This window comes from Jaculus jaculus, chromosome X, assembly GCF_020740685.1.
Source record: "Jaculus jaculus isolate mJacJac1 chromosome X, mJacJac1.mat.Y.cur, whole genome shotgun sequence".
NCBI lineage: Eukaryota > Metazoa > Chordata > Mammalia > Rodentia > Dipodidae > Jaculus > Jaculus jaculus.
This window is the reverse complement of record NC_059125.1, coordinates 81,204,545-81,224,260: the sequence shown is the minus strand read 5'-3', so window position 1 is coordinate 81,224,260 and position 19,716 is coordinate 81,204,545.

The window sequence follows — 19,716 nt, the reverse complement described above, 5'->3', positions numbered from 1 at the left end:
GTGCACCCAGATAATGGCACATACCCTCGCAGAGGGTGGACTTCGTACATTTTGTTTGTGAAACTTTATTTCAGATCTCAGAGGAAGAACCCAAGTCCGAATATGTCTGCAGTGCAGAGTGTTCCTGTCCTCCAAGCCCAAGGCTCACCTGACACTAAGAATTAGGTTTTGCTCAGCACTACAAAGTGTCTTTCAGGTGACAAGAACCAGGACACACAGGAAGCATCTCTATCAAAGAGTCTAACTCGAGTCATTTATTTACTTTGTTATATATAGGGGCCTATGGAGAGACTCTCAGGGACCCCATGAGTGCTGTGAGACCTAACAGACCCTGATTCCCTTATGAAGGACAGTTAAAAGGGCAGAACATGTGAGAGCATTGTCAAAGTATTCACAGATGCTCTTACTAAAATTGCAAGGAAGGTGTCCATCCTTGGGGCAATGAACTGCTCATAACTGAGAGTCACTAGTCTGAAAACTGGCCACCAAAATTGGCCTACCTGAATCCAGGATATGGGCTTCTGTGAAGTTGAACTAAAGTCTAAAGGCCAGGAGACATACAGTAACTTTGAACCTGGGAACTTTCCATCATAGAGAAAGAAGATCAAGAAATCAAGAGGGCCCAATCAGTTTACAATTACTGAAAGTAAAACTTGACAACACACCCTTCCTCAGAATTTATACCCATGTAAAAACTATGAGAATATAAGGGTTCAGTACTAACAAAGGACTAATATAGAGTTAGCAGTTACTAGCAAATAGAGGCTAAGGGGGCCTGCCCTCCCCTTAGATATTTAGGCAGTTAGAAGTTGGAACATAAGGGCTAATGCGGCTGTGACCCTCATTGAGTATATATAAAAGATTTCCTATTACTGGTTGAACCAAGACATTTTCTTCTGAGATGTAGCCAAATATACATTGCTATCATAGTCACCCTCATATTGCTGGCAGAAAGCAAGTGACCAAAAGTCACTTGTTGTTGCAGGAAAGCATTTATTCTGACTTACTAACTTGTGAATCTTCAGTGTGGCAGAGGAAAATGTTGCTATGGCAAAGGCTAATACCAGTTGGACAACAGTAGCAGGATAGTATGCCAAACAAAATTTCCTTTAGATATTTCCAATTTCCAACATCTCTCACCAGGGACAAAGTCTGGAGTAGCATTCTACCTTCTAGCTGGCCTGCATATGGCCCAAGGTATACTACTCCACCCAGATCTGGAAACACTCTTTAGCAACCATCCCATAATCCTAACATCTCCATTGAGTCTCCAATTTTACTGTTGTAGTAACCTTCTCATTGCTTCCACTAAGCATTCAAGAAAAAGAGACCTGCAGGAGGAAAGGCTGTATTTTGGCTTATAGCCTTAAGGCAATTCTTCATGATTGCAGGGGAATGTGTGGCACGAGCAGAGGTGGTAACTTAATTCATGATGATCATCCAGGGGACAACAGCAGCAGGAGAGTGTGCCTAATCCTGACAAGGGGAAACTGGCTATAACACCCATAAGCCTACCACCCAAAATACACTTCCTCCAGCAGTGCTCCTATTCCTGAATTGCCACCAACTAGGAATCTATCACCCAGAACATAGGAGTTCATGATGGATACTTAATCCAAGCCACCACAGTTGCTCATGGTTCTATTAGTAATTCATCATGTGATGGAAGACTATCTTTTAAGTAGATAACCTAAAGCACTTCATTCCATTTTCAGGAGGTTTGACCTGTGTGGACACTGTAGCACAACCTTGGTCTGATAACTTCTAAATGATAGCATTGTTTTTGTCACCATCAGGGTGTAGACTTGTAAATGCTGAGGCAATTTTGAATGTTCTCTGTTACTCAGAGCACTAGTCACTGTCCCAGGCACAGATATGTTTGCCCCACAAAAGACTGGCAGTCGGGGCTTTTCTTGGGGTGTGCATCTTTGTACTCATTGACAGTCTCATTTTTTCTTGAGCTTAAGGAAAAGGGAAAAGCTACTAGGAAATATCCCTTTGACATAGGATAGGAGAAAGCTAGCTCCTTTTAGGTGGTTCCAATTAGAGATTAAGTTCCAGGAGATGCCATACCACATGACACCTTTCCTTAACACAAGAACAAAACTCTTGGCAGAAATGGAACTCATGTGTGATCAAGAGTCATCTACATTGCCCCCAGTACCCACAATGTAGTGCCTCTACCTTGATAGATGGCAGGCTCTGAGGACCACCCTCCAAACCTACAAACCCATTGGGTCTTCCCCTTGCCTATAAAAGCTGAGGTCTTCTTTCTGTCTGTAGCTCTTGTCTGCTCCACCCTGCTCTGCTCTGTTTTTCAGGTTCTATTCGACCTGGCCTGTCTCTCTTCTGTCAGTCATAGGATGGCTTCCTCCTCACTCAGCCAAGCTTGGTGAGAGGCACAGCAAAGACCCTATTTTCTGGTCTGGGAGAAGTCATCTGCTTACCTCTGTTTCTGCTTTATAATTTGGGTAACTTCTCACTTTGATTACATGCATGATTTTCCTGTGTTCTCCTAATCTACCTTGTGTGTCATTTCCCTTACAGCTGGGAGCTTTCAATAACTCCAGATCTGCTACCTGTGTAATTTCTCTAAATATGGGTGTAACTTTCTTCAGTACTCATTTCTTCTCTGGATTTTTGGTCTCTGCTTTGATATTTTCCTTCTTATAATTCCTTGAACCTTACCATTTGCCCTCTTACCTTACCTCCATAGGAAAGCACATGGCAGATGCCATGCATGTTCCTTCTAAGTCTCCCTGCATATTCACCTAAGTTCTATCTTCCTTGTGTTTGCAACTCTAAGTCAGTCTTTCTATGGAAGCCTCAGTTAAACTCCCCTCGTAGTGCATCTAGATCTACTCCAGTTTCTCTTAAATGAACCTTGTAACTTATGCAGTGTATTCCATATGAAAGCATGTTTCTACTTCCCATGTGTTTATGACTCTGCTGCAGCTTTCCTTCCTAGATCCAAAGGTGGATCCTCTAGTCAGGACACAGGCTGTTCTGTCTCCTGGACAGCAGTCATGTGTCAGGGAAGCAGAGCATTTTGCACCTTCACAACTTCCTAGGAGAATGCTTACACATTGAAAAAGCAATGATTTATCCAAGTCTTGCATGCCATGATAGTTCATTATCCAGAAAGTCCCTTTAGCAGGCAATATAACATACACTCATTTTGAGAGGTACTCTCTTATTCTTCCTCATATGAGGTGTCATTTTTAGAATCTTCAACATCTTCCATGTGTGCCAGGGCATTTTAGACATGACTGACAAGTCAGCCTTTAGGAAGAAAGAGGAATGATTGTACAAAAAGGTAACAGAACCAGTATATGGGTATTTAAGGGCTGCTTCACATTGCCTCAGCAACTTCAATTTTGACAGAAACTTCAGGCATGAAGTTGATGCTGCCTGAGTTTCTGACTCAACATGGACATCTTAACACTGGGAGGATGTAGTTACATATTTACAGGCAAATGATAAATCCTAATTGCCTCAGCATCCTTCAGTATTGGAATCCCTCCTTATCCTTGAAAGTGTGCTATTTCTCCTGCTTGTGCAATCTTGGAGAGATTTTAGTAGGGGTGAGTTTCATTCTCTTGGTGAATGGCTCATGCTGATCAGAAATTAAGTGGTCACCTTTTTAGGAACATTTCTCTAAAAGCAGTGATGTGTCTCCTTGAATGCTTTGGCATATTCTAAAGAAAATGGAGTATTTTAGACATTCTGATCAAAACCATTCATTGTCTCCATATCCCATCATATAGGTCTGCTTCTTGAATAAGAAAATTATTTCAATTTATGTCAATATTCCTTATGGTCTGCAGCAAGAAGTAAAGACAAATTTTTCACAGGTTAAGGTGATAGCAGGAATAGGTGGCATGATTAGTAATTTGAGTGCTTGCTGGTATGTATCTGAGAGGGCGTTTGTTAGCTAATATCAACTGTTTTTTTTTTTTTTTTTTTAAGTTGGGCTTTTACAGTTTGGTGGGTACTTTCTTATACCTTGGCCCTGTGGGTTATGTGGGATTCCTGTAATGAGTAATCTTCCATTGCCTACAAAAGGCTTTGAATGAGGAACTTACAAAAGCTGAAGCATTATCAGTTTTTATTTGATGGGGAACACCCATGATGGCAAAGATAGCATATGATGTATGAGTTGTTTTTTTTTTTTTTTTTTTTTTTTTGAGCTCTCTCCTTTTTGTGCCATGGCCCATATATAATGGGAATAAGTATCCAGTGTCACAAAGACATATTTCTGATTACCGAGATGGGAAATATGAGTAAGGTCAATCTGCCAAAGGGTACTGGCCTTGAGGTCTTGGCAGCTTTAACCCAGGGCCTTGCCAATGTCTGACAGCTCCCCTTTTGATTTTATAATGGGGAGGTGTCATCATATTGAGTGAAATACTTATGGTCTATCATAGGGTCAGAAAGGGCTAGATGGTGAGTGAGGACCTGATAAGTAGCAACCTTAGCAATATTAGATATCTGTTGTCTGGGAAATTAGATGAGTCATGAGGTTACAAATAATAGGTTTCCAAAAGCAAGGAGGGCGCTAAGGAGGGGGAGAAGCCAAGTGTCTAAAGGGTTAGAGAACCAGGTGATGGAGTCCTCAGGCTTGTAGTGGTCAAGCATCTCCTTGTGGAGTTTTTGTGAGTTTTAACATTTTGTTCAACAATATTTGGCTCATTAATGAAAAAGCAACATTCTCCCCCAACATCATACATGTCCCCCCATATTCAGCAGTAATGAGATCTAAGACTCTGTGGTTTTGAAGTACCACACCTGTGAGATAGTTCAATTGTCTCTGAAGAGATTCCATGCTGTTGGTGGTAGATGGCATGGCCTGCAAGCTTGTCTTGGAAGTCTCCCACGAGGTGGTTGGTCTGGGCAAGAGCGGCTCCTGTAGCACCGGAGGCACATAAGGGATAGCGTCAGGCCGAAATCCACAAGCAGAGGGATGAAAAATCTCTGGGTTGGCATAGGTGGAGCTTATAGGAGGCTTCCTCTTCCTCATAAAGATACACCTGTGGAATAATCAAGACTGGGGAATAATTAGTGGGAGAGGAAATATTTATGCATGGGGTGTTTAGCCCTTCACACCATAAGAGAGCAGGTGTCTTGACACAAGTGGTCCTGGTTATGAAAACATTGAGAAAGCATTCAGCTCTGGTTGGCTTAGAGCTGGACAGGCAGAGAGGCATATCTTGACAGTAATCAAAAAGGGGAATATCAGTAAGGCAGGGTTGGGAATAGCTTGCTATATATGTAGGGTATTCTAGGGTGGCATTAATGGGAACTGCAGTTAGTAGGGGATGGATAGGAGATGCACAAAAGAAGCAGTTACAAGCATTAGGATGGCTAGTAAAGGGGAGAATGTCTGATACATTTTGGATATATTGTGTCCATGTTCTAGTGGCTGTCCATGTTCTAGTGGCTTGTATTTTTTCTGTGACTTGTTTTTCCTGTGAGGGAATATCATGGTTAGTTTGCACAGGGTGGGAAGCAGAGATATACTGTCTAAAAATATGAACAGTACCAGAGGGAGATGATGAGTAGCAGATACTAGCATAGAGTTTTCCCATTACTCCTATCCTCCAGCATTCATTCCAGGGGTCTGTTACGGAGAGTGTGCATTCTCTAATTTTCCAGGGTGCTTTGAAGAGTGTCAGGATGTCTAAAGTTGTCAATGACACAGTAATTTTATTGGCATCCTCCATAATATTCCTGGTCTTTAAGGCAGTCTTTGTTGGTTTGATGATAGTCAAATCTTGCCATGCTATTTGTACAAACCACAGACTTAGGATAGATACAGAAAGTGACAGTGACTTGGCAGCCCTTAGTAGGACAATATCCTGTACCAATGATTTTATTGACTTCTTCATTGGTCTCTCAGGCTTAAAAGCACCATCCTCCCCTGGGGGAAGGGGCAATGAGAGAGGCAGCATGAGAGACAGAGAGGCATTTGCATTTGAATGTAAGATGGTTAAAGCCACCAACAAAATGGATGAGTAGGCATGTGGTGGGCATATGGCTTTGGCTGCATCCACAACATCTTGGACATCCACCCAGGGGGCTCCCTTTTTCAACAGGCAGGGGTGGTGTTTTCTCAGTTTCTTCCATCTCTGATTTATCAATGTCAGGTGAGCTATCTCTTTGGTCAGTGGGATGGAATCAGACATTTCAAGCTGGTACCCAAATAGGCCTGGGCTGGTCCTGTGGGAAGACACAAGCAAATCCCCTTCTGTTGGTGAGCAGGTGGTCTGGTCCCTTCCATATTCCATCTAAGGGATCTCGCCATTGCACCAGAATGGGAGAGTCAGTCTCTGGTGTATGCCAGTGGAGGGTGATAGGAGGGTATTGGGAGCTTTTGTATATTTTGAAAATGTTTAAAGTAGTCAGAGATATGGCTAACTGAAGGTTTGGCAGATAAGTATTGGGCTGTTGCTTTTTTTAGTTGGGCTTTTAAGATTTGGTGTGTCCTTTCTACTCTACCTTGGCCTTGTGGGTTATGTGGGATTACCATATGATGGGTAATCTTCCATTGCATGCAAAAGTCTTTGAATGAGAAACTGACAAAACGCAGGCCATTTTCAATTTTTATTTGGTGGGGGACACACATGATGGCAAAGGTACAGAGAATATGATGTATACTTTTTTTTTTTTTTTGAGTTCTCTCCTGTTTGTGCTGTGGCCTACATATAATGGGACTATGCATCCACTGTCACAAAGACATATTTCTGATGACTGAATTGGGGAATATGAGTGATGTCAATCTGCCAAAGTGTACTAGCCTTGAGGCCTTGGATGTTAGTGCCCATTGTCTGAAGGGCAGTTGTTGTTATTAGTGAGGCACAGGGCAGGCAGGTGTTTAGTATATGCTGGAATTAATTTTGGGGAATTAGAGGGAAGCATGATTGTAATCCCTTAAGGTTTACCTGGGTGTTAGCATGAAATTATTTTTCTTCCTCAAGGGTGACCAAGAAGATGACTTTTGGGTCTCCATAGGAGGCCTCCTGGTCTGCTAATGCATTTCTCTCAGTGAGGGGGCCAGGTAAGGGGCTAAAGGACCTTATGTGCTGCAGAAACTGGAAGTGGTTCTTTTTCAAATGAGGTTGGAACCTTTTATCAGAAGGGTTGAAAGAGGGTTTTCTAGTTGGATATGTGAGCAAGCTAGCCAGGGGAGTAACTTAACAGCATACATACTATCTGAAAAGATGTTAAAAGGGTCTTCTTCCTCAAGAGTTCCAGATAGATGCCATACAGTTCCTTATATTGTGGAGATCTATCAGGAAGCTTCTCAAAAATGATGGTGGGAGGTTTATCCCCTGGGTGGTAAAGAACTACAGCTGTTTCCCTCTTTCTCTCATCTGAAAAAATGGGGAGGGGGGAGTGGGCTCTAGAGATTGTTTTTTTTTTTTTTTGAAAAGAGGCAGGGGGTGAGCTATTTTAGAAAGGGTATTGCAGGAATCCATTTTTTATTAGGGTATTGGTTGTTAATTTGACTGAGGAAGCCTATTAGGCTGACTGCAAATCCGAAGTTGTTCCTGAAAAGGCATTGTACATCAGCAAGGGAGTAGGGGTTATGATAGCATCAGGTTCTTTGCCCAAGGTTTGGAGAACCCAGTATTGCCTGGTTTTGATCATGGTTCTGAGGGCATCAATTTCTGTTAATATGCATGGGGCATGGCCAGTGGAAGTGTGGAGCCATTTCAGGACTTCTTGGGGTTAGTACAGTGCTCCCATGATGGTCAGGGAGGAGTTAAACTTCCTAATCTGAATTGGCTTGTCTGGTGAGTACTGGGAAAGTGCCATATCAGAAAATATGTTATTAATCTTGGTTAATGCCTGTTTTGCCTCTGGGCTTAGGAGGCATGGGGGGAAGATGGGTCTTTGTCACCTTCCAACATGTCAAATAAGGATTGTAAATCACTGGTTGGGATAGGAGCCCATGGTCAGAGCCAATTGTGGGTCCCCAGAAATTTCTGAAGGGAGGCCAATGTGAGCTTCTGGGGAAAGGACAGTATGAGTTTAAGAGGCTAGGCAGAGGTAGGGGAGAGTTATGTCTCTCAAAAAGTTATAGGTGGGATAAGTTGGACTTTATTTGGGGCAATTTCAAAGCCTGCCTCAGTGACAGAAGGTATTAACTGATACCTTAGCTTGGCTGGTGAGGTAGTGGAGGAGTCTTTCCATACTAGGGTGTCATTAATATAATTATAGATATTAAGGCCTTGATCTAAATGTAGCCTTAATGCCATAACAACTGCTTCCTGGCATATAGTGGGATTATTAGCCATACCTTGGGGCATAACCATCCACTCAAAGCATTTGGCAGGTCATGAATTATCATAGAGGGGACTGGAAATGCAAAGCATTGTTGGCCTCAGGGGTGCAGGGAGGTAGAAAAGAAACAATCCTTAATATCAATAGTAAGAAGTGAGGTGTTGGCTGGAATGGCCAACACAAATGGCAGTCCCCTCTGAGGGGTGCCCCAAATGAGCATGGCTTTATTGATGGCCCTAAGATCTTGTAGTAACCCTTCATCCTCCTGAGCCCTTTCAAATTTCAAACAGAGGAATGTTCCACGGGATCTCTGAGGGGCGAATGCAATTAAGTTGGAGTTAAGTTACAAACCGATTTAAGATTTAAATTTTCTCCCTTGGCAGAGGCCACTCGTCAGTCTAGGTTGGCTTGCCAGAAAGCCATTCCATGCAGGGAGTTTCATAGTTAACAGTGGCCTTTAGGATTGGGGGTGACACCAGTGAAGGTATCTCTCATAGCCTTCTATTTCAATGCATTCTCCCTTTATAATTACTGGCAATAACTACATCTAGGGCTTCAAGGATGTCTGTCCCTAGCAGGTTACTTGTTACATCTGCCACTAGGGATTGATGAGACCTGTAGTATCATCTGGGTCCTTCCACTTAAATGCTTCTTTGGTAACATATACCTGTGAAGGACCACCTATAGCCCTTAAATGAGGCCTGGGAATTAATTCCCAGTGTTGGAGAACTTCAGATTGATTTAGGATTGTCTTATCTGCATCAGTATCAATTAGACATTTGGAAAGTTTCTCTTCAACCACTAAGGCTAACCTTGGTGGGCCCCCTCTAGGATGCTTGCTATCCATTGTATATTATGGGTTTTCCCTCTTATTGGCAGGGATGAGTGTGGCCCCTTTTGAAGTTTAAAAGCTGTCAGGGTTTGCCCTTTAGAGGCCTGATGTTGAGGACATTCCCATCTCCAATGTCTTTATTCTCTGCAATTGAAGAATTTTCCTGAGGGTCCTCACTATCCCTGGGGGTCATTGGCCACTGACATTCTGGGGACAGGAAGAGCTGGGGGGGCATGGTGAGTGGGATGGACAATGAACCACCTATGAGACAGTCTGATAGGTAGTGCTTTTTCTTGTTTATTCAAAAGGGGAGTGGGTTTATAAACACTTGGAAAAGGTTGAGAAGGCACATACAGACTATAAGGTGTCTGGATACTTAGGTTTATGGGTTGCTATCTAATTGGCTGCTGTTGGAAGGCAGAAGTGTGAGGGAGAAATTGCAAGGGAGATAACAGAAGTGGCAAGAAAGCTAAGTGACTTCAGCCACATATTGGGTGGCTACAGCAGCAAGGAGACTGTTTACTACCATATAAGGGTCTCTTGAGCAGCTGGCCACAATGTCAGGAACTGTGGGGGGTAGAACCTTAGAATGTGAAATTCTCAGGTGCTTTGGGATGGGGGGAAGATCCGCCAGTCCTGTTTCCTCTGGATTAGGATGAGGCACACTATGACCATGCAAAATTAGAGGGCCAGCTCTGGCACTAGAGTGGGTTCCTGACAATAAGATGGGCTGCAACCCCTGCAGCCCAAGGTCTCCAGCCATGTCCACTGCCCAGGCCAGCTTTCTTACAATCCCAGCCCAACATCTGCCTCTAGGTCTTAAGGCTGCCATGAAGCCCTGTGTCATAAAGGCAGCCTTATATGAGGCAGTCCTGATTTCTTGAGTGGTGACTATCCATTTATCATAATGTTCATCTTTGAGGCTTTGGCAAGTCTGCCTACATTCTGAAGTCATACCTTTCCAAATAATGCTTTTGAGAAGGATATCCCTGGCTATTGGGTAAGGTATTTTTCTCACTAAATTGGTTTTATCTCTTAATATAAAATCAGGGAGGGTCTCCTCTGGCTTCTGAAGAAGAGACAGTAAGGAAGAGATATTGCCCTGGGTGTTGGGGAGGGGAGTTATTCTATCCCATGCCTGGAGGGTACAAAGTTGAAGTTGGTCATAGAACTCTGTGGGCTGTTGGTCTTGTTGAAGGCCTGTGAAGAATTTGTGCTGTCCAAATAATTCACCAAATCCCCAGGGAGTGTTCTGTTGGTTTTGGTTTCTTTTTATATGTTGGAGGCATTTGTCTCTATAGAGGGCTTCCCATTGAAGAAACAAGGGACTAGGCAGTGAGGACCACCAGATATCATGCCAGTTCTGGGTGGTATTGATGGAGCCCTGTAGGCTCAGGAGGAGGTATTTAGTCCATGATGCATGGATCTTATCCTTCCTAACAGCCTGCCTGAGCTATTTAAGATCACTGGCTTGATAAGGATACCAATATAGGGGCCGAGCCCAAGTTGATTGGACATTATCAGGAAAGGCTGATACTTCCTGATTTAATTGTTATCTTGGGCCTCATATAGTTGTGTGATCATAAATGGGGTGGCAGATGGAGGCGGGTCCTTGCCAGGGGAATTTATCATGCTAAGATTCTTTTGGCCTATGTAACATGAGTCTGGAGGGAGGTAGCCCAGATCAGGAGGCAGGTATGGTGGCAAAAGTTTATAAAGGGGTGCGGGTGTACGGGAGTTTGGTGTCATTTTTTCTAATTTCTTCTAATGGATTTTCAAGGAACTGAGGTCTGTGACTGGTTGGTCCTCAGGACTCACCTCATTGGAGTCACCACCTGATTTGAAGGGGGACACTTCCTTCTGTCTGCTTTTTACCTGCTGGCCTCCTGCTTGTATCTTCTTTAATGGTGCTATCTTGCTTTGTCACATGCATGAAATCTCTCTGATCTGAGTCCTTCACTACTTCTTAATTGCTTTGGTTCTTTATGTGAAGGGATTCTACTGATCCTCATGCTTTGCCTTTCTTGTGGGTTTATGTGCATTCTCCAGAGCAGTTTTTGCACCCCCCCCCCAAGATTTCTTTGTAATGGAGATTCTCTCAGTATTAACTCTCCCTTTCCTGCTGGGCAAAGAGGTAATTTCTCCTCTAGCTTGAGAGTTTCAGCTGACTCCCTACCTGGATATTAACTCCTCTACAATAAAACTTATCATTCATTATTCACCCCTCTCAGAGTATACTTTTTCCTATTTGGGTAAGATCCCAAAGGGGATTCACAGCCCCCCCTCAACTCCCAAATCCTGCACCTATAATGCTGAGAGGTATTCAGCAGGCTGTTGGTGTGTAATGGTTACCCACAATGTAAACAAGTATAGGTTCAGGTTGGGAGAACCGAGTCAGAATCCCATAGTTATGAAGGTATTAGTCTCAAGAAGGAGGATCCCATTGATGGGTTACATGTCCTTTGATGAACAAAAATCTACCTGATTTTGAGGGTTCAAGGGAGAACTTGCAAGTGTCTATACATTGGGCCAAGTCTGTTTGGGGCAGGGGGAAACTACAATTCTATGGGACTTGATTGTAATGAAGGCCATTTTTGGCCTAGGTCAGAGAGCTTTGGCTGAAGTTACTAAGTTGAGGCTAGGATAAGTGATGACTGATCAGAGCATTTCCTGTAGGTTATGAATGTGACAGGGAGCATTAGAGGATCTGGTCCTATGGTAGTAATGAGAGGTGCAGCTGAACATAGTGTATGCACTGATTTATTCCATTCTCTGCAAACATATTCTGAGAGATAAGGCTCATTGCCATCATTTCCAGGTTATGTACTAATATAGTACCTTACAATGGCCATTAGGAGATGCTGTTGGACTGGCCAGATCTTCAGAATCTGCCAAGTAAGGACAGGGTCAAAGGTCTATAAGTGGTGTATTGCAAGGGAAAGGAGAAGGAAAAGGACCCAGGGGTGGAATAGGAAAGGTCAGAATGACATGATCTCAAAGCAATGTTGTAAGGCATTTATAGAAAGCAAAGTATGGCATTGAGAAGGTGGGGAAGTAAGATCGTTTTGTGTGATTACCTGAAGGGAGGACAGGACTGTGATAGGGGAGGCTTCATGGGGAAGGTCTGGAAGATGATCAGGGTAGACCTTTGAGTCCTCACATTAAGTATTAAGGTGTGTTACTTTAGGAAGAGTAGAGCTGGTCAGGGTTACTTCCATTGGTGTTATGGGCAGACTGAAAAAGATCAATCCCTTAGGAAACCTCCTGGTGTTGAAGTATTAGAGTGGTGATGCTAAAGTGGGAGCAGCTGGGTGAGACAGTGCTGAAGAGTGGATATTGGTTTAGAGCTTCTTTCTTTTTTTCTTTTTTTTTAAATTTTTTATTTATTTATTTGAGAGAGACAGACACAGAGAGAAAGACAGGTAGAGGGAGAGAGAGAGAATGGGCGCACCAGGGCTTCCAGCCTCTGCAAACGAACTCCAGATGCGTGCGCCCCCTTGTGCATCTGGCTAACGTGGGACCTGGGGAACCGAGCCTCAAACCAGGGTCCTTAGGCTTCACAGGCAAGCGCTTAACCACTAAGCCATCTCTCCAGCCAGGTTTAGAGCTTCTTAAGGTGAGATGGGTACAGTGTGGAGGAGGCCAACACTAATGATCTCATAATGATTCTGGGCTCTAAAAGACAGATGAGCAGAGCTGTGATGTGAGAGTTGAGGGAAGAGATTGGAGGGTTGAAGTCAGGTGAGCATGGTTGCAGCAGGAGGAGGGAAGTCTCAGTTTGTTGAGGAGTGGAGCTCCCTAAGAGATAGGACAGAGGTACTAGCAAGATAGGAGTTGAGCACATGACTAGAAGTTCTGACCAATATTGTCAGTATCCCAGGAGTACAAGGGCATGGCTGTGATCACCAGAGCATAGGACATGGGCATGAAATTTCCATAACTGTCTACATGTGTCCAGGCTGATGAGAAGCAGAGTGGTAAAGATAACATTGGTGACTGAGATACGGAGGCTGAATTATTCTTATAGGAATTCAGGGTAAACAAGGAAAAGCTGTTATTGGTACAGTGAGGCAGGCGTGTGGGGGTGCAGGGCAGAGCTGGGAGTCTAAAGAGACTCATTTGGTGTGGGACTTCAGAAAGCGCAGCAAAGCAGGGCTTTGAGAGCTGAAGTAGGAGCACCAGCAGTGCCATGTACTGCTGTATAGTTGGGTATGACTCTGGGGAATGATGGCAGGAATCTGAGCTGAGCTAGTAAAGATTGAATTGTCAGTCCTCAGACAAATGGAGAAGTGGTAAAGGCAGAGTGCCATGGGGAATCTAACTTGATCTCAAGGATGATCCCTTAGTAGCTGCTCAGCATACATGATGACTGTAAGAAAGTGTGGACCCTTTGCTTTGACTGAGGTAATACAAGGCTTAGTCTCACAGGACAAGAATGAATCTTTCCAATAGGCATTCCTCTCTCTAGGAATCACTGTGATTTACTTGCCTGTGCAGAACCTCTTGTTAAAGCCAATTTTCCAGGGGAGGAGAAAAATCCCAACTCATGTCTGCTGCTGTCAAGATGAATGCTGCACCAAACACAGCAACACATGTTCAAAAATCCTGGTTTTCATTGCTTCTATGCTGTAGTTTTGGGGAGCATGCTTTTACCCTGGGGCACTGTGTTCTGCAACTTTTCTCCCTTACTTGGCTTCTGACATACTCCTGTGAAAATGTGTGACTCCTTCAGAGCTACTTCCTGAGATCAGCCTTCAGGTGTTGTTCTTCATGATACTCACTAGAGCCCAAAGGTTCACTTGGCTATATTCTGAGTTCCTCCCTCTAGCCAGTTACCATCACATAAGTTCAATTTGTATATAACAAATTCCCAATGAACTACTACTGCCCAGATTTCCACTGCCAAGCATTCTTGTCTTTAGTTCTTAATTCCAGATGTCAAGTATAATTTTCTGCACCCTAATGTGTAACATGGATCATGATCCTCCTGTATGGTAGACTCTCTGGCCACTAGTCCAGCAGTCTCCCTTCCATAGGGACACTTCCATTTAATTCATGGTGTTCATTCCCTGTTTAATAAATTAGCAAAAAAAAAAAAATTCTCAGCAGGACTTTGACAGAAGAGGTAAAATCTGCAATAAATTGTAACATATCACATTCTATGATACAAAGAAGATAAATCTTCAGGTCCACCAAACAAAGTGTTAATACAAGGATATTTCATTTTGCACTACTACCTGATCTACCTACAACCAATGCTAATTCAATAACTGTCTGACATTAACTTTGCTAGAAGTTGCTAGAGCACTAGGACTTGTACTGTGCATGGCATCTTCTGCTCAGGCAGGTGTGACCTGGGCTTCTTCTACTTCAGCTTTCACAGATTGAGAGTACTACATGGACAGTATCTGAGACCATCCCTTTTGATATTCAGTAAAAGCCTCAAGAATTCAACCTGCTTGTTTGCAGTGTTGGCTGTTGACCCCCAAAAGAACTAACAGTAGCCAGGATTACTTTGAGGCACCTCCCGATACACCAGGTACCCTTTCTGCACAAAGTCTTCATTGATGACTTTCCAATAATTTCCAAATATGAAACAATATCTATCAGCAAACACCACTATGCAATGCAACATACTCCACATTTCATCTTCCCTCACACAACCATCCCCCTTGAAGATTATGCACAGGACCATCAGCAAGAGGCCTGTTTGTGTGCCCTGGATGTCAGTCAGCATCCCATTCTACATAAGATCCAGGTATGGACAAGAACATAGCACTGACCATACAGGTCCACTTCCTTCACCTCAAAGCCAAAGATCAACAGCAAGCACTGAGATGCTGGAAAGAAGATTACAGGGTAGCAAGCATGGTACTTTCTAATGACTCATTTCAGTATTTCTCCCTTGGAGGTAAGATCTCTCATTCTGTACTTGAGGAGCATGAACTGCACTATCTCATTGACTTTTGCACTAATTTGAGGGTCCATACAGGGATCAACAATGGGAAAGGCCTGTGAGTTGGTGGGTTGCCCTTCACTGTCTATGTGTGATCCCTGAACATACTAGCTAGATGGAGTGGTACCATAGCACTAGAGGGGGAGTTGCCAATGAGAACACTCTGAGAAAGACTTGATTTCCCAGCAGCAGCAAATTCCTGACTGGAGGTCCTAGAATTCAGAGGGTAGTTAAAGGCAGATGAAGCGGAAAGAAAAGAGAATGAATTGTAGGTAGCAAAGGATGAGGGATAATCCTCTGTGATGGCCTACATTTCACCTATGGGATCCTGTGTGACACTTGTGGACTGAAGGTCTTTCTCAGCCATGGAGGTTCTAGGCTTCTGACATCAGACAACTTGACTCTATTGTGATATATGAGGCAGGACCATGCCCATGGCAACCCAGAGATCTATAAAAAAATAGAAAGCGTGAGTAGACTGCAAGGAGCCACTCCTCTGAGAGCTCTTACAACACTGCATTCCATGTGTGTAAGACCACAGGGCTCTTGTATTCTTGGTATCCTCTCTGTTAAGAGGGTCAGTGTGGAACTAAACATTTTCCACAAAGTGAAGCTGGAGCACAAGGATCTTAGGCTACAAGGAGACTTTTGTGACCAGGAAATGTGTATGTATGTGTGTGGGAGGGTGTATCATGTTTAAGGATGAGATACTTTGCACATGTTAAGGATGTGCACATGTTCTTGACTTCAGAGCCCTCTCAGTCTACATCAGGTATTTCACGTGAAATCATGGATGCAGACCATTTCCTTGCCTTTTGCTAATTAAGACTCTAGCACAGGGACAGAGGCACACAGATGCATTGGGTACTCACTGCTGCTGGATTCTGGAAAATCTCCCCACCTAAAATTTTAAGGGCCTCAGTATGCTCAGTGTGGCACTAAGTCTTCCTGTGGCAGGGTCTATATCCCCACATGTTTCTGTGGCCTGAATCAGAAACTTGGAATGGGTGCTCACCTCCCAGAGATACAAGAAAAATGAGTGAAGGATCCTCAACACTGCTAACACCTGCTCAGGGTACATGGAACCAGTTGGCTCAGTGCAGTGTGGTCCATGTGGTGGGTGTCCTGTTCAGTCAACAAGACAAATTTAAAGGTACACAAAGTTCCTTGTAGTTACCTGAGGGCACCATCCATGTCCCAAAGCCGAATTTGTGTCAGACCAAGGGAAGAATAAGTGAGGAGATAGAATCCACCTATAGGTCCTAGAATTTCCCATAGATGGCAAAGGGTGATATGTTGGTAATAGTATTCATTCCATAGTTAACTAGAGTGCAGACAAGACTTGTGTCCTTTAGGAACACTGATAGAGATATAAGACAGTCATACACAGGGATGTGAGTGTTCCAGGTTGCTCAGGAGAGATTTCTGTGTGCCAGTGCTCTGTAATGGGGTTACCTTGAGCCATCCCTGGGTGTGATTACCTCATCTACTTCCAGATCCCAAAGCACTTCTATCTGCTAACTGAGGTCATTCATTCAGTTGAAGGTAATTAACCCCCAAGAGAGATTGGTGCCCCAGAAAATCTCAGCAAGAAAGTGCATGTGAAACATACTTTCACCTCTCTATGTGGTCTTAGGCAATGACCACAAAATTTATGCTCATCATTCTAGACACATGGAATCTGTAACTCTACTGATATTCATTCTTCTGACTTGCACTTTTTTGACATCTCACATGTACATGAGTCCTCATCTTGTTCTGTTAACCTGACATCATCCCAAGGACCAAGGTTCTAACCCACTGCCACCTCTATCACAGCTGGTATCTGGTAATAAGAGCTAGCTACATGCAGTCACCCTTCCTGAGACACCCAAGGCATAGATATAGTTCAGGAAAAATCCTTCATATTGACTCCTCTCCATGTTCCCACACCTTTATTGCTGCAGATTATGCACATGTCCTTCAGTTAACCAGACCTAGAACTCTCTGCAAACATGAGGACTCCCTACACTTTAAAGTCTCACCTTCCTGAGGGAGAAGAAGACACAGAAATGAGAACATAACATACCTGGTAGTTCCAGCGAACACATTTCTCAAGGCTGGCAGAAGTAGTGATCTTCTTTTTCTTGGGTTTTCTCAAAGTAGTCATAGTTGCTCTTGACAGGTCCTCTGCTAATTAGGTGATCTGTTTTACCAGTCAATCCCACAATAATTTCTACTCAAACTCCATATATGAAGCTGCATGCAGATTCTTTCATCCGCATTGTTCCTGAGTGTGACCTAGACTACAGAAGTATTCATATGTATTGCATTGGGTCCCCCACCCAAAGGTAATGTTTCACCTTACCTCAGGACCATTATACCTATATTCCTAAGATGAATCCCCGCTATCCCTGACATGCCACAGACCAAAGTGAACATGCCTTTCACGTATGAGTTATGCATTTCACTTCTACATTACATCCCCAGGCTTGCAGGAAGTTGGACATCTACATGTTTGAAGTGCAGGTCTCCATCATGGTATCTCATTTCTAACCTAAACTCTCCAAAAGAGGATACAAGGGTATCATTCTGACAAGTCATCCCTTCCCCCATTTGGTAGAGTGCAGTCAATAAGATGTAACCTGAATCAATGTGGCCCATTTCCCTGCATTGGGATTTCCTAAAGAATTTTCCAGACTTGTCTTGCCTGAGAATGCTGATAACTACCCCTCTCTGCCCTTCATCCTCCATAAAAGGTTCCTATGTGATGCATAGTTCCAACAGGTGCATGAATTCAGGTTGTCATTTTAATGAGTGTACTTCTTTTGCTGTCACCCTTATCACATGACTCAGCTATATTATTTGGGGGTATTCTACCTTGAGTGGGGCTTTTTAAATCCATTTTCTAGTTTTTCTATCACTCTGAAATCCATGTTGCACCCTGACTCTAGAAACCTCTGAAAATGGCATATATGAGATGACCCCTTAGAAAGGGAGTATTAGGCACTGATTCCACCATTGTGCTACATTTGGCTTTAGCTGCATGATCTCAGGGTCCTATACATGGTGGAATTCTGCTATACACTGCTTTCACACTCTTTCTGAAACTGCATGTATCGCTGAGGTCCAGGAACATCAAAATTTCAATTAACTCCCCCAGGTCCCAAGATGACTATGCTAAATTGTGGAAAGGATCTCACTAAGAAGGTCAGTTCTGTTTGGTGTGGTGCAGTGTTAGCAAGCCTTTCAATATATTACTTGGGAATCCTCCAGAGTTGACCTTCTACATTCCACTCATGGTCTCACTTTCAGCCTGCAAGTGAATTGTTCCTCCAGCCATCATGAAACCATCAGAATTGGTTCCTGTAAACCAGAGGCCCTGAGATGGATTGGGCCAGAGTCTGATTAAGGACTTGGTCCAAAGTTTACTACAGCGGTAAGCATGCATTATTTAGAATCCTTCTATGTCTAGTTGAGCCTCCACAGTCAATCTAAAGTTTCATATTCAGTATGAAAGTGAGGTTAGGGCAGGGCCCTCTAATTTCTAGGAACCTGACAAAATGACTACATGTCCCTTGAGTCCGTAGATGTGCATGCACAAGCAAATTGGTAGTGAGGGATGATTTCCAAAATAACTCCCACTGTTGTGCATGCTGTTGTTGTGGAGATCAGGCAACAGATTTGTGGAATTTCCATGAGGGTGGGGATTTTCACATTGTACATAGCACTCTTGAATACTGGGAGAGATACATGAAGCTTTTCTATCTCGGAATCTATAAAACCAGGTCCTCTTAACAAAATTCCCTAAGGAAAGACAGGATTATTGCTTCTTTCCAAAAACTGGACCCACATTCAGTGCATCTCTGACAAAAGACTCATATTTTGTGAATTGGGGACCAAAAATCTGTGGTAGAGTTTACTCAGTCCACCTGCATAACTTGCTTTCACCCTGAAAGCCATGAGGCCTGTGCTCTGCTGTGGAAATCACTGAACACAGTTTGTACACACACTTTCAAGAGACAAGTCGTGCAAGGGGGTCATTCCAAATTGGGTACCACTTCATACCTGAGTAATCACAGGTCATAACATGAATTATTTGTGAATTCTCAATCAAAAATGTCACCTCATCTTTCCATCATCAGATATTACAGTTCCTCTGAATGTGTGGTATGGCCCTCTACCCTCCAGGATCCTTACAAAATGGTCCTACACCCCTGCCCTGCCCAGGAAACAGAATAGCATGTGTTATATTGGGGAAGGGCTCATTCCTGAAAATCATATAATGATTGGCCCAGGGAACTCAACTCAGTCATGGGTCAATTTGGGGTAATATTTTGGGAGAGTCTGCGGATAACCACACACCCCTCCCATCTTGTGTCAGAAAGTGGCCTGTTCCATTCAAATATTTCATTTTTGTAAATGGCTCCTATATAGACACTCAAGTAGGATGATAAGAAGAGGATGATTGTAATTGCACTTGCACTGTTGTGCCAGAAAGGCTGATACCAGGGTGCTTAATCTTTACACTGATCCCCAGTATCTGAAATTGGGCTTCTGAAGTCCATTTTCACTTGTAATCTTGCCTCAAAAGACAACCATAGCTCTCTAAGACAAATAACTACAAAACAGTGTTATAACCTTTAAATTCCTCAATGCTAAC